Raw genomic sequence first — 26,945 nt, forward strand, 5'->3', positions numbered from 1 at the left:
CTGGGGCTCCCTGGTGGGAACTGTGCAGGAAGGGACCAGTCTATGGAGGAGGACAAAGGGTCCAATCAATGCTATCTCCCCAGGCCATGCCTGGCCAGACATTGATTTCCAGTGCTGCTGTTAAGTCCCTGTTTATGTAACGCCTGAACTTTGCACAAGTGAACATTTAATGTGCGGAGAGGGCCTGTTGCCATGAAAACCGAGCTGCACTGACAGCCGGGATGCGGCCGTATCCCTGTTTTATTGGCCTGCACACAATGTATTTTAACCTTGATAAGTCAATAACTTTTTATACAAAAGGAAATCTGCCAGGAGGGCTTAGGACCCACTGGCCTCCCTGGTCAGAGGGGAGGCACAGCAGCTGGCTTTAATCCCCTGGAAATCTCTCTGCCACTCACAGTCACCAAGAACCAGGCCTGGCCTGTAGAGGCCAGCACCTACCAGGGGGTTTGGGGCAGGGGCCACCCTTACTTCCAGTCTCTGTATCTGGTTACTGACAGCCTCCAGCAAAGTTGGAAACACTGACTGGAAAAGACCCAGGAAGGTCCAAATCCCAGTTCCATGCTCCCTTGACCTTTGAGCAAGGACCAAGGTCACCAAAGCCCACATCTGTAACTCCACCAGCGTGTCTTCTCCTTGGCTCGTGCCAAGTTTACAGATCAAAACTCAAAAGTACTGGGGGCAGTGGCTGGTCACAGTGACCCCCCTCAAAGGGCTGTGATTGCCATTGTCACATGTATTTCCTTCTTTTTGTTCTGCCATTGTGACTTTTAAAAGCCTGACAACAGTGATCTGGTCTCATTACATCACTGAAAAGAAGAGAGAGAGGTGCTAGCCTTCAGTTTGCTTTCTCCAGTCTTAATAGATCCTGGATCCCCTGACAAGGGAATTGTGCCTCCCATAATGGGCAGCTCTTCCTATCTTAGTTAACATACTCAATACAGTCCTGTCCCATCCACCCCCTCCCCCCACCCCCACTCCCGCCCACATCCACAGGCCCACCTGATTATCATCCCTCATTGAAATCCCTCTCCCTGGTGAAATCTAGATCCTATCAACGTGACACCTAAAACTAGCAATCACAGGGGTAGGGGAGGGTATCTCAGAAGAGGAGGCAGGTGTATTTGAGCTGGGACCTGAACCACACTAAGTCAGAGGTGCAAAGAGCTAAAGGGGCAGGCAGGGTGGGGTAGAGGGGAAGTCTCTGCCTAACTGTGGGGGAAGAGGGGCAAGGGTGTGGCATTCAGGAATGGGTCAGAGGGGACAAGGGTGAGCTATGGGTGAGGAGTTCCATAGGGGTCAATCCCTGAGGAGGCCTGGGCTTGTTCATTACACTCTGTGGCTTGTCTGCGCCCTGGTCTTACTATCCCATCCCTTCTGCTAACCCCTCCCCTCCAGGGACTCCAGGTACTGGGGGGTGGGGCGGGCGAATGACAAGGTTACCAGGGTTCCCTCCCTCCCCCTTTCTCCCTGAGAGGCATAAAGAGCTCTTTCTTTTCTGCTTATTAATAGCTCTGATTAAATTATCTCTGAAAAACCTACATGGTGTGCACCAATGGGGGCTCGGCTCCCTCCTGGCTGTGGCCTAGATTAGAGCAACCAGGGCAGGTGAGGCGACTGGGGGGTGGGGTGGGAGGCTGAGGCCACCTGCTCCCCTGTCAGAATCCAGGGCGACTTCGTCCATGCTCAGCCTTTGACCTACTGGGACTCGCTCAGCTTCACAGCTGGAGAGCAAGCAGGCAGGGTCTCTGCACTGGCCTTGTCCCCTGCTGAGGCCTCTCACCTTTCCCCCTGGCTATTTATTGCTCCTGCCCACTGCTCACAGTGGGCCATCAGTGACCGTGAGTGTGTGTCCTGCACCACCTGCACTGTGCTGGCACGCCTTCCCTGGTCCCCTGCACCAACCCTCTTAACTACCTTCTCAAGGACCACAGGAAACCTAAGTTCCACAGGGTCCTTGTCTCCATCTGTCACTGCAGATCCTAGGGTCGGGCACAGGACAGCTGTTAGAACATGCTGAATGTAAAGAGAACTAGCAGTGGAAATGGGACAACCAGGCTTCCATACTGAGAGCAGGACTGACCTCCCACGTGGGGCCACGAATCTAACTTCATAGGAGGAAGAAACTGAGGCACAGAGGAACTGAATCACATGGGGGTACACCCCTATCAATGTTCATCCTCTACAAAATAAGAAAAACAGAGCCCCCTTTAGTCCCAGCAGTTGGGGAGGGTAGGGAGTTAGAGGTAGAGACAGGCAGATCTTTGTAAGTTCAAGGACAGCCTGGTCTAATAAGGAGCTCCAGACCTGCTGGGCTAAATAGTGAGACTTTGTCTGAAAGAGAGAGAGTGAAGTGGAGAGAGAGAGAGAGAGAGAGAGAGAGAGAGAGAGAATTTGATAGGATGGGCTCACAGCATTCAGGAGGCCTAAGACAGAAGATCTGCCTTAAGGCCCACTGAGCTACATAGCAAAACTATTTGAAAGAAAAAAAGGAAAAAAAAAAACTAGGCTGCCTCTTTCATTAATTGGAAGATGAATTCAATAAACCTTTCTTGAGTACCAACTGTTTGTAGACCTGTGCTAGGGAGCCCAGGGGAGTGTCAAGCTTAGGCAAGCAGACAAATACCAGACTAGACATATCATGAAGGCCGCAGACCTTGCTCCCATGAGCTTCCATGATAAGTGGAAGTCAGGAAGGCTTCCTGGAGGAGGAAGCCCACTACCTGCAATCTGAAGGAAGAGCAAGAGCTGCCTGGAGGGAAGACCCTCTAGGTAGAGGGACAGCATGTACAAAAGCCCTGGGGTGAACGAGGCACATGTGAAAAGAATTCCAACAAGATGGGTATGTAGGGTCTTACAGGAATGCTGAGGGAGTGGCCAAACTCTGGTCCCCCAGTAACCAGTGTTCAAGGGCTGGCCTGCCTGGGGATCTGGGGACTGTAGCAAAGGAATTCTAACAGGGCTTCCAATCACTTGTTATTGTTGGCTACCACTTAGAGCAAAGGCTGGGACTGTGACCTTACCGAGGTGGTCTGCTGTGAGTGTCTGTTTGGGGACATACTAGAGCCCCAGGCTGAGATCTTGCAGGACCTTCAACTACTTGGATGCTATCTCTCTACTAACTAAGCCCACTGCCCCCCCAAAACCCACTGTTAGAGCCTCACAAACTTCCTGACCATTAGAGGCAGGCGATCCCTTCAGATCTCACCCCTAGCGGCTCTGCTACACTGTTTTGGAATCATGCCAGGTCCTTTGGAAACTACTGACCCACATCGGGGAGAGGTTGGCAGGAAACGGGCCCAGAAAAGAGGAGAAACACACTGTCAAGGTCACATGTTGTCCATCAATGGCTGGTGAGGGGCACGATAAACCGAGGTGCAGGGCTCCGGTGTTTGGGTTCCAGTTCTGTCATTGGGTGACCTTGGGCAAGTCCCGTGGCCCTCTTTTCACGGTAATTCTACACGCACCGTACAGGTTTGCTGCGAAAGCAAAGGGGCATGTAACCTGAGGCGCACACACCAGGATAAGGGGCTGTCACGGTGACCTGCCCAGACAGAATCTCTGATGCAGCTTCACCCCTTCATCACTGCTCACCTTCACCCCCCCATCTCTCCTCTCCTAGACTTTGGCTGTCATTGTCTCCTACCCTGTCCCGGCTGGAATCTGGTCTTCCCACCTGTCCTTGCCCAGGGTCCAGCCCTCGAGTTGCCTGGGCAACTCACCCTGACGTCAGGGCTGCTCTGGCAGCTGGCCTAGAGGGGAAGCAGCTGGCAGCCGATTGTGTTTCCAGGTAAAATCTCCACCCCCACCAGCACTCAGGGAGCAGGAGAGGAGGGGAAGAAGGTCAGGCAGCCACTAAGAAGTAGAACAAGTATGGAGGCCTGGAGCTACTGGGAACCTCATTCACCGTGCTGCCCTGAGACCCGAAACCGGGCCAGCTTCTGCCCTAGATAAGGAATGGGTGGCCTACTTGGGCCTGCCCTGGAGGTCCCTTGCTAGTGCCTCTCCCAGGTTCTGGGAAGGGGTTGGTTGGCTCCTAAAAGTAGGCTAAGGCCTGATTAGAATCCACACAGAATCCCGGATACACTCACTAGCCCTCCAGTGCAGAGGACCACTGCTAATGCTTATTGAACGCCCGTGTTCTTCTTTCTGGGCAGTAATTCATTGTGTGCCCTCACGCCAGCTTGATGCACAGGGAAATAAAATGTCCTGTCTTTTCAGTTTACAGACAGGGAACAGACACCGAGCCCTGAAGATAAATGGTCAAGGTCAACAGCAAGCAAGGTTCTGGGGGACCCCAGACATCACTAAGATAAAGCCAAAGGGGGACCGTGGGTGGGGTACCTCCAGTGCTTTAATGTTTCTGTAGGAACCTGGAGGTTCTGCCTGGAAAGTTGGACGTCTACTTGTTTTGTGACAGACACCTCACAGTGGAGGAAACTATCTCTCCCAGGATTCAGTTTCCCCGACTGTAAAGGAGAATGAACTGTCAGGAAAATAAAAATGGAAACAGCTACTTAGACTTAGGTGACATTGTGCCTCAGTTTCCCTATCTGAAGTGGTGCCTCACAAGGTATGGTGACTTGTGCCCACAGTTCCAGCGCTCTGGAGGCTGAGGCAGGAGGATTGTTTGAAGTTAAGAATTTGAGACCAGCCTGAAGGGCATACTGAGAGAATATTGATGTCTGCCTCCCGCGGTCATGGTATACTTCTGTGGGATGTAACTTACAAGGATGTAAGTGTGTAGTTTGTGGTCCACAGATCTCAGCACTGATGCCAAAACTCCACCAGCAGCCCTGAACACCCGTGGAACAAAACATTCAGGGCATTGCACATCTTCTAACCTTAGTTTCTTCAGTAAACTGAGAACAAGCACCAAACTGTAAAATGGACGTCATAATGCTGCTCTCACACCTTTGAAGATTAGGGATAGTATGCACTTTGTTAGGTATGTTAGTGTGCTGTATGTGCTGTGTGTGTGTGTGTGTGTGTGTGTGTGTGTGTGTGTGTGTGTATTGTCCTAAGGATTGACACTGGGCGGGCCGTCCACACTTGTGCACCCTTGTGCATTCCAATTTTTTTATTGTCTTTAACACACTCCTCATAAGGCCGGCTCCAAGAGTAAACAAAATAATGCAGATAGTACACTTATCACACTGCCTACCCTCAAATAGGCATTCAATAAATAACACTTTTTCCAACCCTAGGTCCTCAAAAAAGGGACTACAACTACCAGCATGCTCTGCGCTCCCAGTCAGTGCCCCTTCGCCGGGTTTAGGCGCGCTGCATGCTGGGAGTTGAAGTTCTTCAGGAGCAAGTCCCTCCACGTCCCTGCTTGGGGAAAGAGGTTGGAGAGCCGCCCTGCCGGCCTTTGAATTTTGCCGCGAAAAGCGCGCGTGGCGGCCCCCGGCCCCGCCTCGCGGAGGACGCGGCGCCGCGTCACCGTGGTAACCGCCTCTCGGCTGCTGCTGATTGGGCAGTGACGCGGGGGGCGGGCTGGGGGCGAGACGCAGCGGCTGCAGCAGGCGCTCGCGCCTGTCAGTCGCGCCGGAGCGGAGCAGCGGACAGCACTGCCGGGCAGGCAGCTCGGCGAAGAGGCTGCGCGCGCCGGCCAGGCCGGGCCGACAGCCGGGCCCGAGGCTAGGCGAGGGTGCTGGGAGGTGCGAGGCTACAGCCCCAGGAGTCCCGGGAGCGCCGCGAGCCGTCCGGGGCTGCGGGTGCGGGAGAGACCGGCGTACCGCCTCTGCTGCAGCGCTCGAGCCGCACGCCGGGTGCACGGCTCTCCATCCTCGAGTCTGCCCTGCGCCAGCTGGATTTGCTGGTCCTCAGCGCCAAGGCCCGCGAGGCTGCATCCCAGCCTCTGCCGCTCGCTGCGGCTGCCACTGCCGCTGTTCGCCGGCTTCCCCTCCCCCCACACCCGGGGCTCGGAGCGGGAGGAGGAGGGGCCGGTGCGTTCTCGGCGCTGCTCTCTGCAACCTGCGGGGGCCGGTGCACGCCGGGCGAGGAGCCGGAGCCGCTGCAGGTGCGTGCAAACCTCCGACGAGACGGACTCTTCACCCCCGGGCAAACCCGGGAACTGCAAGCAGAGGGCGGGCGGGCAAGCGAGAGGAAGCAACAAAGACAGGCTGCAGCTGGAGCTGGCGAGAGGGGCCGCGGCTGCCGGCCTCCCAGCGCGGACGGAGAGGGCGCCCTGGGAGAGGCGCGGGCAGAGCTGCCGCGGTGAGCCGGGCCCCGGAGGGAGGCGCAGCGCCTCCCGCCGGACGTGTGGAGCACAGTCTCCGGCGAGGATGTGCCGCCTGAGCGCGCGAGCGGCTGGGGTCCCGGGCGGACGCGACCGGTGCTGAGCAGAGAAACCTCCTTCCCCGACTTCAGAAGGCGCTTTCGGGCGTGGGGTTCGCCCTCACCGACAACTCCCTTTCCCACCTGAAGAAAAACATCGGCTTCCTCGAGCAATCTTTATCACTCCTGCATGGCCGCGACCCGCAGATTGGAGCGTCGTGGCCTCTGAGACTTGGTACCTTTCGTCTGCCTGGCTAACGCACAGTGAGTTAAGGGGCACGGGGGATTTGGATTTGAGCTGGGGGCAGCCTCTGGCAGTCGGGCAATCTGGACTGGTCCTCAAGGGACCCTCGGTTGTTAAGCGCCCAGAGGCAGCAGTGCTTCTTGTTCGCCTCTGTCCTGCCCACTTAACTTATTTGAACTGGAGGGTGGGGACTCCTGGTGGGTTTTCTGCTGACTTTGGGACATGCCATAGGAAAGGTCACCCCACCCATGAAGCTAACAAAGGTAGTGAGTGGCTCTATGCTCCGGAGATTCCCGGGGAACTCTTGTAGTTTTGTAGGGATTGATTGGGGATGTCCAAGGTGGGCCAGCATGGAGGGGTTACAAAGCAACCTTTGAGATCTTGAAAAGCCAGAGGTGTGGAGCCCCAAAACTTCTGTCTGGGGATCGTGCCCTCTGAGGCAAGACATTTGTGTTTCTATTGTTACAAATAACTCACAAAGACAGCATGTTCCCAGCGGGCTGCGTGTGACATCACTGCCTGACCTCTGATGTCAGATAGTGGTGACACGCAGCTAGCCTTGAGCCAGAGCCAGAATGAGCAGAGCTGCACGTCCTCGAGCAGTGGAGGTGAAGGCCAACTCCTGCCCTGTCCACTGCAGTCCTATGACCTCAGTCTTCAGTCAACACTTCAGGTGGGGGAGGGAGGCAGTGCCAGCTGTCCCTGCTGATGCTTCCTGGCCCTAAGGACAGGTGTTCCGGACTCTGCCCTGTGTCCCCTGGGAGCCTGTAACTCCCAGAAGAGCAACCTCCCGAACTTGTAAGCAGGATACTCAAAAGAAGCCCCCCTGCCCCCGCCGTGAACCCCAGCATGTACCCAGCCAGCAGCCGAAGTTCCCGGGGTCCCCAGAGAAAAGCAAGCTCAGCAGCCTTCAGAGCAGGCTGTTTCTCTTGAAAATGGGAATGTTGTGCTCCAAGCCAGAGAGAGAGGAGCCACGACCTTCCTAGTCAGTGTGTCTGCAGGTCTCTGTGTCTGCCCAGGGAACCTCCCTGCTGTTCAACCCCAAGGTGAGGGGCCTTGGCTCAGCTGGAACTCCTGCCTAAGCCATTCTCCTTCCTGTGTTTAAGATCATTTTGACAAGCAGTGTGATGGATGCTTATTAAGCAAATGCAGGGCAGGTCGGAGCCAAGGTCTGAATATGTCCATCTCTGCCAGGGCCAGGGGGATGGGTAGGGAGGCAAGAGCCCCATCTCCCCACCACACGCTAACAGCAGCCCTGTACAGTGTGCAGCTCAGAGAACTCCTAGGCCACATCCTGCTGCCTTGTCTATGCCCATCCCAGCAAAGACTGTCAGGGTCAGATATGGGTGAAACAGCTGCAGTCAGATTCCTAGGAACGGTGGGAGAAGCTGGTGTCTGTGCTCCCACAGTGAGGGGCAGGTGAGAGTGAAGAAGCCAGGCCTGGTCTCTCTGGACCGACAGCGACAGCATTTCCCATCCTCCTCCCAGGATCTTCTAGTAACAGGTCAATAAATACCGGGGAGGGTGCTTTAGAGTTTGGTGGGGCGACGGTATTTTCAGCGGAAGCAGTTACCTTAAACACAAGCTTCCGAGGACAGCGCAGCGACAGCAGATTGGGGGAGCAGGGGAGGCTGGTGGGTACAGGGCTGTTTGCACGGCCTCTCGACACTTCCCAGTTTAGAAGCAAACTTGGAGTGCGCGCCAGAGATACACACACAGGCGGTTGGAGGCCCTCTGTGTAGTATTTACACTCCCTCAGCCAAGGCGGAGGGAAAGGCTGTCAGAGTTGGGCAACTCCTTCTGTTCCCTTCCCTCGGCTCCCTGGGCTTGGCAGTAAGCGCCAGACGACAAGCAGGGGGAGTGCCAGTTTATCCAGCGTCTTTCTGAGTGCCAGGCATTTTGCAGCATCTCAGCTGCTGCTTGGAGTGGCTTGTGCCGTGACCCATTTTGCAGATGAGAAACCAGAGGTTTGAGCCAAGGAAGTGATGGTCTTTTTTTGTAGGTGCTCAGCCAGGCAGCTGCAGTGGCTTGGCCTCAGTGACCCCGGCTTCAGGATCTTCAGGACCTCACACACAGGCACAAAGGGTGACACCGTGCCCTCGGACGGGTTTGTGGGTGAGATACCACCAGTTGAGCACAGTGGCATCTTCTTAGGCCTGGCGACCTCAGCCTGTTCGCCTCACCCGCTGGGCCCTTCTGTAGCCCTGAGAGGAGGAATGTATTGCGTGAAACCCACCTGCCAGCTCCGGTGTCATCTTCTTGACGCCCCCCAACCCCAGACTTTCTTAGAGGGGCTTGTGATGGCCATGGGTCCGTCCCCCAGAAACCTCAGCCACCCAGAGCTCCTGGCAGGCTCTGCTGGTGGAAGGCCAGGTTAGATGGCAACAGCACTTTAGTGGGTGGAGCTTGTGGCCCAGCAGCAGGTGGGGGGCGTAGCTGAGGGAGATGGCACATGAGTACCCAGAGGGGCGAATAGATCAATCCAGAGCAGTGACAGAGCCGTCTGTGGGTTGAATGGGGCAGGAGCAGCACCCTTACTTACAGCCTTTTAAATTCTCCGGGCAGCCTCCACGTAAGGGTCCCTCCTCGCATTATCCAACGCCCTGAGCTTTGGAGCCTCTCAGCTGTTCTGGACTAGGGGCAGGCCCTGTCTGGCTGCCTGATGCTTTTGATAAGAAACCTGAAGCTCCCCAGAGAATCTTATTGCAGAGAACCGTACTCTGGCATGCTTGGGCCTGGGACTGTCCTGTCTGTGTGACCCTGCTGTGTGGCTTTGAATTGCCGAGGCTTGGTGTCCTCGTCTGTGAGGAGCTCCAGGCAGCACCTACTTCCCAGGGGCGTGGCGGGGATTCCGTGAGGGCTCACTGTAGGCCACAGCTACAGTGAGTGCTCCATAAATGCCGTTTATACCTGCTATGAGCAGAATCTCGCCGTTTATACCTGCTATGAGCAGAATCCCCAGCTCTCACAGTGTCTTGGAGCCCAAAGCAGAAGACCCAGTTCCGGGCTGGGGTCCCCCTACCCTTCCAGCGCCTCTGCAAGGGGGCCCCCACGTGGTGATCCTACATGGTGAGCACACGTGGCTCCCATCTGAGTGCCAGGGGGCTCTGGGGCCTGGCCAGGGCACCCTCCCCAACCTCCCTCCTGCCCACTCTGCTTTGCCAACCCTCCCCAGTTAGAGGAAGCAGGCAAGCAGCTCCTATTCATGAACCGTAATTCAATCAGGCAGCGATTCCTTGGGGCTGGGCGGGGGTGAGAACGAGGAGGTGCGCACAAAAGGGCCGCTTTATTACCTCCTGCGGGCCGGGAATTGCCGCTCTCCCCCAGCACCGGCCGGAGCGCCTTTATTGTGTTAACCCATTTGCGTGTCAAGAGCTATTGTGCGCTTTCTCGCCGCCTGTGCGGTGGTGCGGCCGAGGGAGGAGGGCTGCGCTGCCGGCCGGTCACCTCCGCGGGCGCCGCCCGCCGCCCTGATTGGTTGCTAAGCGATTTGCATCCAAGGTAATCACTTTTATCTCAGAAGGTTGTCGACTATAATTATAAGCTACTGACATCTTTTGAAATCTGCCTAATGACTATTTTTGTCTGCCCGGGCTGGGGGTGGGGAGAGGGATTCTGTGAAGGGGTGGAGGCTGTCGGGGGGGGGGGGGGTGTATGCGCGTGCATTCCTTCCACCTGGACCACTGATTGCTTAGTTGAGAAACAGCTGAGGGCCTACTGCGAGCCTCAAACAAAAGGCTAGCCAAGACAGCGGCTGGTGGGGTTCTCCTAACCATCCCTGATGGAGTTAGTGCCATTTCAGAGATGGGGAAATAGAGGCTCTGAGGAGCCAGATGACCAATAGATAGCTCAGCCCCTCTCAGACCCCTGATCTATTTCACTGGGGACACAGAGGATATGTTCATGCCTGTGGTCACACAGCCAGGGAGTGGCAGGTGATGGGGGCAGTGGATTCCTGGTAGTCAGGGTGGGAGTGGGGACAGGGGCAGTGAGGGGGGGTAATTGGGCTGATTCTTTTGCCCTGTCTCTAGTCCGCTTGGATAGCCGCTTAGTCTCAGTCTTGATGAGAGACCTCTGGTGTGCCCACTGTTGCCCTGTCCTCAGGAAGAAGAGACCTTCCGATAGATTGGGTGTGAGCAAGGTTGGAGGGGACCCCGGGAGTGAACGGCTGTATCTGTTCAGGGAGGGCTTCCAGACGACCCCGGGGTGCCTGACCAGAAAAGGACAGATACTAAGAGGGGAGCGTGGGTGAGGGAGAGAGAGAGAAACTAGTAGGGATGTTGGAAGGGATCATCTCAACGTCCAAGCAAAGGGGCCCATGTGATCCAATAGGAGAGGGGCTTCCTCATGGCCTAGTACTAGGGAGGTCAGCAGGGGCCTTGAGGTCCTTAGGCCTATCTGGGGTAGAACCCTAGTTTCTCTCCTCATTGGGTATATGTGTTCCCATATAAATCGGTTTCCTGGTAGGTTTGTTGGCAATAGCCGTTCTCGTATGGGTTGTGGGTAGGAAAGGTTTGTGTGTGGAGGACCCTGTGGGGATGCATGAGCGAGGTTCAGGTCCTGGCCAGTTACCTCAGCTCCAAAACAAGCCATTGCCCCACCTCTAGCAACTGTCGTCCCCGTGTCGTTGCCCCCCCCTCCCAGGAACTCCTGTTAGTGTATAGAGGCACGGGGACAATAGCCTGGAAGGTCAGGAGGTGAGGCCAGTGAACAGGCTCTTAGAGACTTAATGAGCCAGGATCTGAGGGGAGAGGGGCCTCCCTGGGAGGAAGGAGTCCCACCATCAGCTGTGTACTCCAGGGTTCACGTCTGACTCCAGTCGGCCGTCTGGCAGAGCCAGCGCCAAGCTTGGCACCGATGGAGGCAGAGGTAGCAGCTTCTTGAGGCCATACACCGTCACCTCTGTGTGACTCCAGGCTCCTCATCTGTCAGGTAGGCCCAAAGTCCACCTGAGAAGGAAGCCTGTGAGGCCTGGCTAAAATGAGAGCCGGTGGGTAGTGAACAGGAAGTGGCCATTGCTGCCCAGCCAGAGGGCTTCTCTGCGCCTGGCTCTGGAGACAAATGGTAAGAACTGCGGGAGAGGCCTCAGACTCTAGCTTGGCCCAACTGCCACAGGGGAGGGATTCACTGTGTGCTACCACTGTGCCCACAAGCCGGAGGTTGGGGTAAGATGACCCTGTCCCTGCCCCTGCAGCCTTCAGCTCTCTCAAAGCATGCAGGACGGAGGGGAAACTTAGAGCAGGGAGGGCTCCATGGAAGAGGAGGTCCTGTTGCTTTCTGGTCGTCTTTAAACTCCTCTGCCTGTCATGGGAATCACTGTTAAATCTGCTGTGTGCTCCGCGGAGCTTCCTGCCTTGGCCTTTGGAATACTCACTTAAGGCCCCATGGTCCCGCCAAGGGCAGTTTTATCCTTGTTGTTTAAGTGGAGAAGTGAGGCTCAGTGAGATGAAGGGGGGCTCTCAGGCCAGGGCCACATGGCAGGTGAGCAGGGTCTTCTGTGGAGGGCAGGGCTGGGCAGGAGCCATTTCTTCACATTTTACACAGCCTTGAGCAAGTTACCCCCAGTCTCTCCCCAGACGCAAGCATGTCCCTTAAAAATGTCAAGGATGCTAAGTCCTGTGGCAGGCCTGACTCCCCTTCTGCCAGGTTGTCCTTGGCAGACATTGCCCATCAATCGCTGCCCTCTTCCCCGGCCTCGTTCTTTTCCTGACCTTGGGCTCCTTCCAGCGCTCTGGGCAGCCAGCGCCAATCAGTCATCAGAGCCTATGGGCTAAAACAGGTCGGCTGCCTGGCCTTAACGAGCTCAGGGTCCCCCGCCGTCCAAGGGCCATGGGACCACAGCTGGAGATTGTCGGGGCCTTCCTTGAGTATAGGGGTTGTTTCAGCACTGTGTAAGTGTGAGGGTCAGGTACTGCCGGCTGTGCCAGTCCCAGAGCGCCTGTAGCCTAGAGTTTCTTTACAGTTAGTGTTTACTGAGTCCTTCCTGGACACCCTTCACCCCCGGTGCACCCGCATGCCTCTTTGGGCCTCTAGAAAGGACTTGGTCCATTTCAAAGATGAAGAAGCTGAAGTTCATTCAGCACAGTTAAGCAGTATAGGTTAACAGGTCGTCAGACCTGGAACTCAGGCCGCAGCCTGGGGGTGTCAGATGTGACCGCCTCCCAAGCGAGCTGCCTGACATGTGTTCTGAAGCCGTAAGGGCTGATGGCCGTGCTGGGAAGAGTGGTGTGCCTGGCAGGGACAGCATGGCAGTTGGGCGGAACTGGTGATGTGATGTGCGCGGCAGGGATGGCACGGCGGTTGGGGAACTATTTCGGTGACTTGGAGGGGACTGGGAGGAGCCAAATGCTGGCCTTGGCATTTGAGCAGGGAGTGGCAGCTTTGAGCAGGGGAGTGGTGAGGTACTATCTCAATATCTAGTACCTCTACCAGCCAGGGTGCTGTGTGCTTGGTACTACCTGCTTCTGGGCTGCTAGAAGCTGTAGACAAGAGAGCCTAGTACATAGATAGACATCCAAGTAGGTTGAGTAAATGCATGTGTGCTTACAGGGCAAAAATGCTCCTGAGCACCCAGCGGGTTCAGCTGCTAAGTGGAGAGAGCCCAGCATTCCCCCTCTCTGCCCAGGCCTGACAGGGGAGTGGCTGGGGAGGGAGGAGATGAAGCAGGTACCTGGGGCAGGGGCCCTCTCAGCTCTCCACAGCCCTTCTGCCTGTCTCAGAGGCCTCTTACTGACCTTCTGTGCAGTTTGCACCTGAACAGCCTCGCCCGGAGGACAGTGCAGGCCCGGCACTTGGGGCGGGGGGGATGAAAGATGAAGGTTCGTGACCATTTTTTAACTCAATAAAGGGAGAGACAGGCTGCAGGCTGCAGGCCGGAGATATAATTAGTCCGCAGCAGTGGCGCTTTCTTGATTTAGCTTCTGAGAGAACAAGACAAGGGTGTGATACCCAATTAGCAGTGACATCTAGTCGGAGCCTCAATAGCTGAGATAGCAAGCTGTTTTTATGACTTTTCTCTCGCAGCGTGGTGTGGGCAGGAAAAGGTCCATCAGGACCTTATTTCTTTCATCATGGGACAATTATTAGTGATCTCAGGATGTCCCAAAGCCAAACGAGGCATTCGTTAACCCAAACAGTGGAGCATCCCGGGGCAGCAGCTGAAGCACTAGGAGTCCAGGGCAGCAGGAAGTAGCATGTAGAGCCCCTTAGTGTGGCAGAGCCAACTCGGGTCCTTGAGAGTGTCTTGACACCTGCCTTGGTTTCCCTACCTGCTTCCCCTAAGTGGAGGATGGAGCAATTCCTCGGGGGATGAGAGTGTGCCGGGCCTGACCCTTGGCTGCTCTTCCTGGCACTGTGTTCGGTCCCCCTGCCAACTGGGCTGCAGGCTCTGGCTCCTTGGCCCTGCCTCTGCACACTGTGGCTAAGGAACCTTCATTGTGGCAAGCAGCACCTACCCTCCCACGTGTCCCAGGTCTCAGGCCTGGTTCCTGGCAGGACCTGACCATGGTTAGCCACACTCTCCACCTCACTGCCCTGCAAACCAGGCACCCAGCACTAGCCAAGGCCCTGCCCAGCTTTCTGGCTCTCTGGTAAACACCTAGAGAAAGAGCTGATACGGTCACTCACCCCCTATCCATCCATCCATCCATCAGGCCCCAGTCCTAGGTTCCTGGGCTGCTGCCCATCCTGTGGAATCTTGCCTCGCCCCCACCCCCCACAGCTCCTGTCTGTCAGTGTGGAGCCCTCCACTCATGGTTCAGACGACTGACATATCCAGCCACGCAAAGTGGGAGTTTAATTGCAGACAGTTTTTACGGATCATGGGCCCATCTGTGCCACCATATGCAAAAGAGAAAAAAAAAATCCCCCTCTTTTTTTTTTCCCCTCTCCCCACTGCAATCCCAAACTACCTCAAAATATTGTCAGAGGTTTTCGGCTGAAGCCAGTACAGAAGTGGGGTTCATCTTGGGAATTTCCTGCAGAGTGAACCTGGCAGGCCAGTGCTCAGCCAGCCGCTCCCAACCCCACTGGGTTCTTTCACATCTTTGGGCTTCTGTGTGTGTCATGGATGCCCTTCTCATGCACCTGGTGGGGGCCTTCCGTGTGACCTCTGTATGTATGTGACTTAGCATGTAGCCATGTGTGTGTGAGAGAGATGGGTTTCCAGGAAATGGAACCCTGGTAGTGGGGCTGACAGAACACCACTGATTGCCATGTCCTCTGTGCCCCCTGCCCTGATGCCCTGACTGGCTGTGCACTGGAGTCCTTCCCCTCAGGGCGTGAGGGGCTGGTCTGGCAACTTCTGAGAGGCTTTGCCTCTGATGCCCTCTGTCTTCCCTTCACTGTGCCTCAGTTTCTTCAACTGTAAATTGGAGCTAAGGATGACAGAGTTCTACACATGAAGTACGTTTAGAGCTGTCATCTCTATGTGCGGCCATGCACCCTGTCAAGGAGGCCCTTCAGACAGCTTTAGCCCTGTCCCTGCTGCCGTCCTAGGTTCTGGATGGGGCACTTGATGTCTTTGAGAATTCCTGCGTGAGTATGTGAGCGAGTGACTGCATGACAAGCAGACATGCATGTAAGGGGGCAGGCACGTGAGTGAGTGAGCACACGGGTCTGTGAGCAAGCAAACACACAGTCCAGCGGGTGCACTAGGGAATGGGTGTGCAAGCGTGTGTGCCCGTGTGAGCATGTAAGTTCTGAGTGCCCGTGTGAGCGCTAAGTTCCGAGTGCCCGTGGGAGCTGGTGAGTCAGTCAGGGATTCGCAGCCTTTTCCCCGGGAAGGAAGCTGTATAGGGCCTTGGATGTGGGGAATTCTGGGTTTCCCCATACCCCTTTCCCCTAGGGTCTAGAAATCACCTTAATTTCAGTTCAGGTAACAGAAGTAGACTAAGGATTAAGGGGTTCTCCAAGGTCATACATCTGGAGACAGGCTAGAGCTGCGTGCAGAATCCTGGTCTGAATGAATTCCTACCCCTCTTGACTGGTAAGGGGACCAAGCCCTGAGCTCGGAAGGGATCTGGCCAAAGTCACACAGTAAGACAACCAGCAATTGTAGGGTCCTTCTTAGTCCATGAGGAGCTGAGCCTCCAGCCAAAGCCAGACCAGTATCTCCTCTCTGCTCACCTCCCCAGCTCTGGGACTTCCCAGTACCTCCTCGCCAGCGTTATAAACTGGCAGCACCATAGGTGCCAGCAGGCTAGGCCCACCCTGTGGTTCCTTCCTGTGCCCAAAGCCTGGCACTTGGCACAGCCCTTCTGCAGCAGGTAGCCGGGAAGTCAGGCTCCAGACAGCCTCCCCCACCCTGTGGTGATCACCAGCTCCCGATGTAATCATTAAAACTATTAGAAGGGAAACGTTCGCTTGAAGCAAATGTCAGGCGCCGAGTTGTGCTTTGTAAACGCTCACAATTAATGCCAATCAGGCCCAGAAAAAAGCCGGCCCGGAATCCTGTCTGTCTCGTCTCGTTTGTCAGCTGGTGCCGCTCCGTGTCGCACATTTTCATACAATTGCTATAAACATAAAAGGGAAACTCCACAGCGTTCCCAGGCACCCGGATGGTGCGTCGTCTTAATTACTCGGTACTCTGCTGTTCACTTGGCTGCCCTAGCTCAGGCGGGTAGGAGGGAAACAGTTGTTATGTGGAAGGGTCAAAGTTCCAGGGGTCAACAGGGGCGATGAGCAGGTGAGAGGCCTGGATCTCTGGCCCCACCCCGTGCAGTCTGCAGGGTCTCTAGGGCCCTGGTCCTCAGAGTCTTAAGATGTGAAATAAGAAAATAAAATCCTGCTGAAGACTGTCTCCAAGGTCTGTGAGATCACGGCCTACAAAGCCTAGGTATTGTTGCTACGAGAATGGTTGCCGGCCTCCTACATAGCCAGGCACCAGGACACGACCTGTGGGCTTCAGTTCCTACCCTGGGCCTTTGGGGAGTATCCCCTTGGTCAAGATGTCAAGCTTGTTGGACCTGGAGACATCATGAGTGGATTTTCTCATGTTACTGTAGACCCTTTGAGGATGAACCACCTCTTATATACAGGGAGGGGGAGGCATTTGAGCCCTTCTTGCTGGACTCGACTCTGAGCGTGGTACTAGCCTATTGCCATCCTTTCAGGGCCCCTGTGGGACTGGGAAGAGATGCGGTTGTCCTAGGTCCCTGTGTCCAGTAGGTGTTTAGTGACAGCAGTCACTGTCATACCACCACCTAAAGACAGGACCTCAGCCTGGCCTGAGAGTCAGTGCCCTCAGTTTGGGACTTTGCTGGGTGGGAGGGGGTTGCTTGGTTTACTTGTCAATTTCCCGAGTAAAATTGAAGAGATGCCCATAGATGCTTAAGGCCATGAGGCTGCCACCCTGCCTACCTTCTGTCCCCCAAATGGAACAGTTCCCTAAACTCTTGACAGCCCGAGTGGCTGGATATGTCACTGTCATAGACCCCTCTCTACAGAAGGGAAACCAAGGTTCAGCCCTGGCCCCCAGGGTTATGACTAGGAAGTGCAGAAGCTGGAACTCAAAACTGAGAATCCTTCCTGTCCTCTGTCCCCTCCCCATTGCACCTGAATGGGAACCCTCACCCCACACTGCACACCCTCCCTGGATGGGAACCCTCCCCCCACACTGCACACCCTCCCTGGATGGGAACCCTCACTCCACACCCCACACCCCACACCCTCCCTGGATGGGAAGCCTCGCCTCACACCACACAGCCTCCCTGGGCCCTTCTGAGCCTCATGCTCCCCTTGCGCAGGGTCTTCTGGGGCCAAGCTGGCTCCTTGGGGACACACTGGCCTTTGTGTCTGTTCAGCTGGCTGGATGACCAGCAGAGCGGGGAGAGGGTGGTGTGGCCCAGCCAGGCCAGGAACAAATGCTCAGAGAGAGATAGAGGCCCCTTTGTTGTGTCTCTCAGCGGGGGAAGGGTGCTGCCAGCTGCCACCCCTTCTCAGAGGTTTGCCCATCGCTTCCAGGACCAGCCAGAAGTCTGTCATCTCCCACCACCACCACCACCACCACCACCTAATTCAGAGCCTCCACCACCAATCACCTCATTTGCTGTGGGCCTACTGTGTGTCGCCATGGGGCCAGGCCGTTATGAACCCTGATAAGATAGAGTAGTCAGATGTTACAACTTGACACAGGATGCCCTTGGTGAAATGAGAACCAAAGATGGCCTAACCTCAGACACTGGTCCCTAGCTATGAGATGGGGGTCAAGTGCAGGATACCCACAGGACATAGAACCCCAACCTCAGCTTGGACTCTGAGGCCCCCAATTTTTGTGGTATCTATCCAGCTGTGGGCTTTGAAACCCAAGGCAAGGCATGGGATCCCAGGTGAGAGAAGACTCAGAAATCTGGAGAGTGACTAAAGTCACCTGGTTCTGAGGGGAACTCAGATCCAAGCCACCACCCCTCTCCGGAGTGGGAAACACAGGCACCCACCTCCCACCGGAACAACAGCCACTTGCCCTCAGAAACGTGGGCTGTCAGGTTGGTTTGGTTCTGATGACCAAGAGATGAGAGTGGAAAGCTAATTTTCTGGGTTTTGTTTGTTTTGGCGGAGTCTCACTGTAGCCTAGGGTGGCCTCAAACTCGCCGCAGCCAAGGCTGCGCTGGACCTCCTGGAATTCTCCTACTGCAACCTCCCAATGCTAGAATGACAGGCATGCACTACTGTGCCGGCCGCATTTCTTTTTCTTTCTTTTTTTTTTTTTAATTGCATGCAGTCAGCAACACAAAGAAAAGCTGTGCGCAGGGAGACACACACACGCTTCAGCGGTGCCGTGTTGTCTGGGCGGGGAGCACGTCAGAGGTCCCAGGTCAGCCCTCCAGCCCTCAGAACCTACCCCAAGTCCCAAATGCCCCCAGGAAACACCCCCACTGTGTCTCCTCTACCAGAGGCAGGAGGCAGGGCCCAAGCCCCGTGAGGGCACCACCCAAACAGCTATAATCAGCAGCCTCGCCAAGACTTCAAACTCACCCAATTATCCTGCGAAGGAAAAAAAACACAAAATGAAAACAAATTAACATGTTTGCATAGAAGCTGCTGCAGCAACACACACAAGCGCGCGCGCACACACACGCTCGTGCTGGCATGTGCCCTGGCAAGGCTGAGCTGTGCCGCTGCTGCCACCCCTTTTCCTGGCACCTACCTGGACCAAGACAGGAGATGCCCCAGTGACCAAACCATTCTCATACTGGCTGGACATGGTCTTTGGCTTCTGCCTTTTGGTTTCTTTTATCTAAGTGCTGGGTATTAGACTCAAGACCACATTAGGCAAATGATTGACTACTAAGCCATACCTACAACCCTTTACATTTTTCCTTAGTAAATGAGTAGTATTTGCTGTGCACCAAATTTCTCCTCCCCAGTCTGTAAGATAGGTCTGTCATGAATCACTTTCTAGAGATGGGGAAGCCAGAGCACGGAGAGATCAGTGGTCCTGCCAAGCCTGCACTTCTGGCAGATGGGAGAACTCCAGATCGAGGGGGAATCCCAGTGCCTTTAATATGGCGTGCTCTTGTCTGCAGGTGAGGGGTCAGGGCCCCACCTGGCCTCCGAGGACCCCTGATATCTCTAACCTGTGTCTTTTCTTGCACATGGCCCACACAGCCCCTTTCTGCCCCCATGCTTTGGACTTCAGACCCTTTGCCTAGACTGGAAGAGCTGTAGCCCCAGCTCTCAGAAGGTTGAGGCAGGGGATTTACAATTTCAAGACTAGCATGTGACTGCCTCGGTCCTTCCTCCTAGAACATCAGGATAGTAACAGTCCCCCCTCCAGCGAGGTTAGGAGTGGGTAGTGGAAAACAGGACTGAAGTTTCATTCCTGGCATCTTCTCTGTGGTGGCTCCCCATCTGCCGTGGTTTGCTGAACTATGCTTGGCTCTCTAGCCCCACCAGCCTCTGCTGGGCATGTTTGGGCTTTGTACCAAGGCTACTCTAGCCCTGGAGTGTGCAGATGTCTGGTCAGGTGGCCTCCTTTCCAGAATTCTGTCAGTCCTGCATAGAAGTCAAGGCCTGAGGTTCAGGCTGCTGGCGTGTGCCTCGTCTGCTGTGGGTCTTGTAGTCTGTTACATACAGATGCTTTGAAAAGTTCAGTGATCTGGGTGGTAGTGGCGCACACCTTTAATTCCAACACTCGGGAAGCAGAGGCAGGCGGATCTCTGTGAGTTCAAGGCCAGCCTGGTCTACAGAGCAAGTTCCAGCACAGGCTCCTAAGCTACATGGAGAAACCCTGTCTTGAACCGCTCCCACCCCCAAAAGAAGGTTCATCGAATGTATCCCATGGAGCCCCCTTCTCTCTCTGGGAGTTAAGAAGTTGCCTACCTGGTGGACCAAGTCCCTGGCCTCCCCTCTGCTTCATTGCCACTATGAACAGATCCCTGATTTCATTGTAGTGTTCATCTCTGTAGTCCCTGAGAGTCAAGAGTGACACCCAAGTGCTCTTGGCAACCAGATTAGTCTTCTCTGCAGCCACTGAGGCAGCAAGGGACTCTGTGACTTAGGACCACCCTGCTGGTGCGTGGTAGAGCTGGATTGGAAGTCAGTTTGGAGTTTGCACTTTAGCTGAAGAGCTGTTTTGTGCTTCCTGGAGCCAAACCTACCAGGACAGATGGTAGTAGTACTTTGTGGATATAGAAATTGGGTCAGTAGGACACCACGATTGTTGAAGGAGGCTGCTTGTTTGTTTCCCAACCGCCTGGCAGCTCAGACCTGAAGTAACCATACAGAGACTGTATTAATCAAATCACCGCTTGGTCCATTAGCTCTAGCTTCTTATTGCCTAACTCTTACATATTAACAACCCATTTCTAGTAATCTGTGTATTGCCACGTGGCTTTGTTTACCAGGTAAAGTTGGGTAAAGTTCCAGCATCTGTCTCTGGTGGGTTTCATGGCTTCTCTCTGACTCCGCCCTTTTCTCCCACCATTCAGTTTAGTTTTCCCTGCCTACGGAAGTTCTGCCCTGCTACAGGTCCAAAGCAGTTCCTTTATTCATTAATGGTAATCACAGCACACAGAGGGGACACCCACAGCACATGACTGTGCTGGCCGTTTGAGAACAAGTCCTTAGATGGCCCTGTCGGCATTGGCCTCTTGACCTACATCATGGCAACTAAGTAGGGCCAGGACAGTGACCTTCGAAAGTGGCCCAGTGCCCACGCCAGTAGAAGCCAGTGCCTACCTACAGGCTCAAGATCTCCCTTAGTACGGCGATCTCAGTGGCTTCAGAGTCAAGTAGGCATGGATTCATGTCCAGGCCCATCAGGTGACCTTGGACGAAATCATTTCCCTCCACAGCCTCTGTAGTTTGCCCTTCTGGGTATGAGAGGCCTGAGGGGATGGATCTTCTGCCTAGCTGCTACTAGAGGAAGCAAGGGGCACCCCTCCTTCAGTACTTCCCAGCCCTTCAGCCCCAAGGACAGGTGACAACCCAGGAGGAAGCCATCCTCCTCTCCCTGCCCGACCTGTCATGAGAGATGTGTGTTCAGCCCTCTGTGGCCCACTGTGCCAGAATTTGTCAGGCTGAGGTGATGAGCTATGTGGTATGGTGGGGTGAGTGAGACCCTGAAAGCTAGGTGAGCCAGCTCAGCCCTGCCACACAGGAAAGAACCCTGGATAATTTGGGCATAGAGGCCCAGCCATCCTTACGTTCAGTGCCCACCTGCCTGGCATGAGGCCCTACTGCATAACTGTTGGGCACCCTGCAGAAGCCACATAGCATCTCTGGATCTTACCTCACAGAGCACTTTGAGTGGGAGTTTTCAGTGACATTTTGTATCAGGTGACAGAAGATGGGTCTGGAAACCCCCCTCCCCTTTTAGGGGAGAGGGCTGTCCCAAAGACCACCGTGGAGTTGCAAATGGTGGCAAGTAGCCTGCTTCTCCTTGAGTTCTGAGAAAGGCACAGGAGCTGGGCTGCAGACACCCTCTTCCCTGTCATAAAAGCAGCATTTTGCTTTCATTCGAAAGTAACAAGTCCAATGAATGCTAGAAGCAGCCACATCTCGGTGGCCTGAGCTAAGCACTAGGTGCCCTTTGCGAGAGGGTCTGCCCCGGTGCAGTGTTTGAGGAGCTGAGCAGGCAGGACCGATCCTAGTTCACTGGGCCACATGCTGAGCCCGGACTCTGGGGAGCCACCTGCCCCCCAAGCAGCCTGTTGTCTGGCATGTGCAGGCGCCGGGTGGCCCTTGTTCTGCACACATCTGATCCCATCTTTTCCACATCAGATCATTTGTAACTGTCACCAGGCAATCGGCCCATTGCTGATTTAGTCTTGGCTTTGTGCTGCCACAGCCATTTTTCCATGTGGACTGATTTTGAAAGGAGGCCCGTCCTTGCTTCTGCTCCTCAGCAGTTGTGGGGAGGGGTGTGTGTAAGTGTTGACGTACGTGTGTGCACACACACGTGCATGCACACCTTAGCCTCCTGCCTCTCATCACTCGTTAGAGTGTGAAATGAAGTAGGCAGCCAGGGGCTCCCGGCCCACTCCCTTCACCCCTCCTTCTCTCCTGTGCCTTCTTAAATACCTACTGTGTGCTCCAGCGTGCACACAGCGGAGCCAGTGCTCTGGCAGCACAGTGCCCTAGCCATGAAGCAAGAGATTGACCTGAGAGTGCCAGGGGCGTCATTAAAGGTGCTGATGGGTTGTGGCCCCGGGAAGGTGGTTATAGAGGGCTTCTTGGAGAAGGTGTTAGAGCTGAGGCAGAAACAAAAAGAGATGGGCTGTCTGGGGACTGCCACTTGCAGAACATGGTGACAGGGACAGGCTGGGGGCAACATAGCCCGGTGCTGTCCACATGTGGCTACCAAGTCCGTCTCCTCTAGATTTCAAAGGCATAGTGCAGAAAGGACCATGACATGCCTTGTCAGTGCCTTAAGGTCTGGCTGTGAACCTGCGAGATTAAGTGGGGTACATTGCTAAATTTAATTCCTCTTTGCTATAGAGAATTTATACTCACAAATGGAGCCTGCCTAGCTCTGTTGGACAGTGCTGTGTGGAGAGGCCAAACCAGAAAGGTGAAAGCCCTGTGTAGAGGATCAGAAACCAAGCCAGCACCACCAGGCAGTTAAGGGGACAGGGACAGTGCAGGCTGTGCTGAGGAAGGTACTAGAAATACCCAGAAGTCAGTAGGGCTGGGGTGGGTTGTAGGTGGAAAATTCGGTCTGGACCCTGAGGGTGAACAGCACCATGGGAGTGTTGGGGCCTCGGCTCCCACAGAGCCAGGTCTGTGCAGAAGGGTCACTAGCTGGGACCTGCTGACACTTGACGCTGGCTCCTGAAAACAGTGCTTTCTCTGCCTCTGGGTGTCAGAGCTTCTGGTCCTCTGTCTGTCTGACTGCCCCTCATCCAGCCCCTCCTCCCCAACAGCGCTGTCTGTCCCACGTGTGATTTGCCCTGAGTCTCCTGTCTCCTGACAGCCAGAGACTGGAATCCCTTTCCAAATATTTTGAAAACTAGCAAAACACAAGTAGTGACGCTTGTCCAAAGTTAGAAGCGGTGAGCTCCGGGAAGGACAAAGAAGAGAAAGGCTCCTCCCTCACAGCTGACCTGAGATTCGAACCAGGTGCTCCAGCTCTTGGGCTGGGTTCTTTGGAAACTGTGGTGCCCTGTGACTGGGGACGTGGGTGAGCGCTTTTCCTAGCTCAGTGCTGCCATGGGCAGCATCTTCATCCTAGCCCCCACTCCCAGCTGCTTCTCCCCTGCCTCCACTCCTCTTAGGACCATTCCCTCCAGCCTGCCTCCTCCCAGGGTCCCGCTCATCCCGGGAACTCTTCTCTTTTCTCCACCACCTGACAATTCTGCATCCTGCTCAGCCCCTGCCATGCAACTTCCTCAGGTGTAGAGCAATCGTCTCTGTGGTAGAGGGTGTTAGATGTGGTGATGTCTGTGACATGCTGAGCCAATGGGGAGCACACAGAGAGACCTCCCTTCCAGCTCTTACTGCCCCTTCTCACTGCCTGGCTTAACATTAAACTGTGGGCTTGGGACTTGGGGTGCTCTTCTGCTTTAAATGGCTTTAACTTTGCATACAGTGTTGCCTCTTCAGAGACCTCTCACACCCAGGGTCACCTAATTCGGATTCTCTAAAATGTACAGCCTCCCTCTGCAAACGCTGGGCCAGGGCCTTTCTTCCCGGTCCATACCCTCACAGCGCCAACAGTTCATATCGACTCCTGGCTTCTCCCAACCTTTGCTGGAACATAAGGAGGACCCCCACATTTCCCACCTTGGGATATGATACTGTAGAAGAGAGTTCTTCAGAAGGTCAGAACTGGGGAAGGGGTCGCAAGTCCCTTTAGCTAGGACCTGGTCCATCAGCACTAGTCCCCCGCCTGTGACTGGAAGAGGTCCCCCAGTTTGAGCCCCACTCCTCTGCTTGGTGAGAACACCCTTGGCTCTGCGAGCTGATCAACTATGTGACTATGTCACGACAGCGGTAATGACGGCTCCTGTCACTGCACTGGGGCTGCCTTTGAACCCTATACCACCAGGTCTCTCCCTGTGCTGAGTTTACACATGTCCATTTGAAGCAGACCTCCTGAGGTTAGGGCCTGGCTGGCTTCACACAAACTAGGTTCTTTAAGTGCCCACCCCCACTCCCACTCCATCAAGGTATGTTCTGCAGCAGCCGAGGTCTTGATGCCAGTCCCTTGGGAGCAAACCTGCCATCTCTATTCCCTGCCTGCTACTTTGTTGCTGGGTGTGTTACAGTTGCCCTCACTGTGGGTAGGTGGTCTCCGGGTATGGACCTAGATAATTGTGGAAAGGAATTTAAAAAAGATTGTATTCTGTGTGTGTGTGCACCTGGGGCTGAGGATGTGCATTGTGTGTAGGCCAGAGGACAACTTTGGGGAATCTGTTCTTGCCTTCCACCTTGTCAAAGCAGGGTTCTCTAGGCTTATGACAGGGTCTAGGAGCCTCTGAGATGTTCCTTGAACCTCCACCTTCCTTCTCACTGGAAGAGAGCCGGAACTAACCGGGTGTGGTGATGCGTGCCTAAAGCCCGATGATGTTTCGCATGTCTTTAATCCCAGCACTCTGGAGGCAGAGGCAGGCAGAGCCCTGAGCTCAAGGCCAGCCTGGTCTGCAGAGTGAGTTTCAGAACAGCCAGGGCTACAGAGATCTTGTCTCAAATCCCCCACAAAGAGTGCTGAGATTATAGATGATTGCCACCACGAACAACCTCTCTCCCGGTTCCCAGGATCAAGTTCAGCTTGTTAGGCATGGTGATCGCCTCCACCCTCTCAGTCATTTTGCCAGTCTGTGGAACGGAGTTTGATCAAGAAATTGAGGCTCAAATCAAGTTCAGACATAAAATTGCGATTAGTTCAGGGACATAACTCAAGTGCCTGGCCACATAGCCCAGGACATTTTGGGAGGCCTTCCTCCTGGCACCCCCAGGCTGGGTAGGATAACCCCATCCGGTAGCCACCTGTTTGCCTACCGTGTTGTCCCGCTAGGCTTCCTACCTCCTCAGGGCTGTGACAGCTCAGTGTTAGCACAGGATCTGGCACACAGTAGGGGCTTCATATGTTGTTCCCAGAAGTTGGCATGCTTGGAGAAAGGCAGACATGGCCGTTTTCCCAGGGCTAAGGCATCATTGCCCTCCCAGAGCTGGCCCCGCCCCTTTCCTGGGACTGTGCACTGGGAGCTGGCCGTGGTGCTGAAGGGTTTAGGCCAGCCGCCTACCTGCAGTCCCCTGCCCTGCCTCACAGATGCTTGCTAAGACCCACATTTTACCCATTCTTCCTTCAGGAGATGTTTGCCTGGGGACCTACTGTGTGTAGGCACTGGTGACCCACACAGGAAGGTTTGGGATCTACGTTAGAAGCCACCTGTCAGTCACACTGCATTGTGTGTCTTTCATGGACATCTTCAAATCCCCATGGAATTTGGGCTTCGAGTGAAGGTGAAACATCATAAAGAACATTGGCTGGGTGGTGGTGGTGCACGCCTTTAATTCCAGCACTGGGAAGCCAGAGGCAGGTGAATCTCTGTGAGTTTGAGGTCAGCCTGGTCTACAAAGTGAGTTCCAGGACAGCTAGACACAGAGAAACCTTGTCTCAAAAAACAAAGAAAAACAAGCAAACAAAGAATATTATACCAGAAGGAGGGGCTGACGAGGAGCAGCAAGTGCAGAAGCCGGGTCCACAGCATGTAGAGGAGAGCCTTGTGGCAGGAGAAGCTGGCTTAGCATTCCTGTGGCTGTAGTGATGCCACGACCAAAAGCAACGCGGGGAGGAAAAGGTTTAGTTCATCTTAGGACGACTCTCAAGTCAGACTCCATCGCTGAGGGAAGTCAGCGCAGGAACCAGGAACCTATGGAGGGACATTACTCACTTGCTCCTCCTGGTTTGTTCGGCTTGCTTTGTTATCCAGCACAGGACCAGCAGCCCAGGTTGGCCCCACCCACCAAGGGCCAGGCCCTTTCACCTCAATCAGTGGTTAAGAAAATGCTCTGCTGACTTTGCCTAAGGGCCAGTTTCACAGAGGCGGAGGCGGCGTCTTAGTTGAGACTCCCTCTTCCCAGTGACTTTAGCTTGTGTCAAGTTGACATAAAACCAGCCAGCACAGAGGCCCACCCAAGCGCTCTGCCTACATCCAGATTTCGAGGTTGCCACTTTACTTTTCATTTTTCCCTGGCTCCAGCGCCCTCCCCAGACAGGAAGCTAGACACAGCAGGAAAGGACCGCATGGAGGAGCATTGAGCCAGACAAGAGCAGTTGGAGCTGGGTGTCCATAGTGCCTCTGGCCTGTGCGGTGGGGGTAGTAATCCCAGCAGATGAAGGGGCTCCCCCACCTCCACCCTTAAAAGAGTGACAATCCCCTCCCTGTGCCAGCTCAATTGGCGGTAGGAAATAATCACTTTTCACAGGCACCTTATCCATAGCCCAGCCCTGGGCCTGTTTAATCAGCAGTGCCTGCCCCGTGACTTGAAGATTCCCCGGCTAGAGAGATGGAGAGAGGGGTTAAAGAAAATTACCCTGGCCTCCTCCATGCTAATGTAATCTCTAACCAGATCTGCCCAGCCGCAGCTCAAATTGCTTTTTAGATTAACATTTAATTATTAACAGGGTCCCCTGGAAGGCCCTGGGCTCTGGGAACCCAGGGTGGGGGAGGGAACAGCAGGAAGGAGGTGGGGCAGGCTTGTGCTCTGCCTGCCTCGAAGACAGACTGATGGGAAGAGAGACCAAGAACATGACCGGGGAGGCCGAGGGGGCCAGGCAGGGAGACACAGCGGAGGGAGAGGGAGGCAGAGAGGAGTCCCTGTGGGGTCTGCGCAGGCTGGGGACCCTTGGCACTTCTCTGCAATGGGCTGGCTGGCATTTTCTGAGGGCTGGATCGCGGAGCGGGTAGTGCTCTTTGGAGCCGCACTGCCAGGCTTTAACCCCAGGACCACCAACTTGGTGCTGCCTCTCCTTCTG

At 55.0% G+C, this 26,945-nt stretch overlaps 1 protein-coding gene across 1 annotated transcript in view; it reads left to right on the plus strand.

Annotated features, from left to right (window-relative positions):
- The first annotated feature begins 5,556 nt into the window (after positions 1-5,556).
- Fam222a (family with sequence similarity 222 member A) overlaps positions 5,557-26,945 on the plus strand; it is a 46,621-nt gene continuing 25,232 nt past the window's right edge. Inside the window, exon 1 of the mRNA XM_048449815.3 lies at positions 5,557-6,543. The gene's annotated coding sequence lies outside the window, so the exon portion shown is untranslated. The remainder of the gene's footprint in view (positions 6,544-26,945) is intronic.

This window comes from Myodes glareolus, chromosome 2 (genome assembly GCF_982192425.1).
Source record: "Myodes glareolus chromosome 2, mMyoGla1.1, whole genome shotgun sequence".
In the NCBI taxonomy this organism is placed as follows: Eukaryota; Metazoa; Chordata; class Mammalia; order Rodentia; family Cricetidae; genus Myodes; species Myodes glareolus.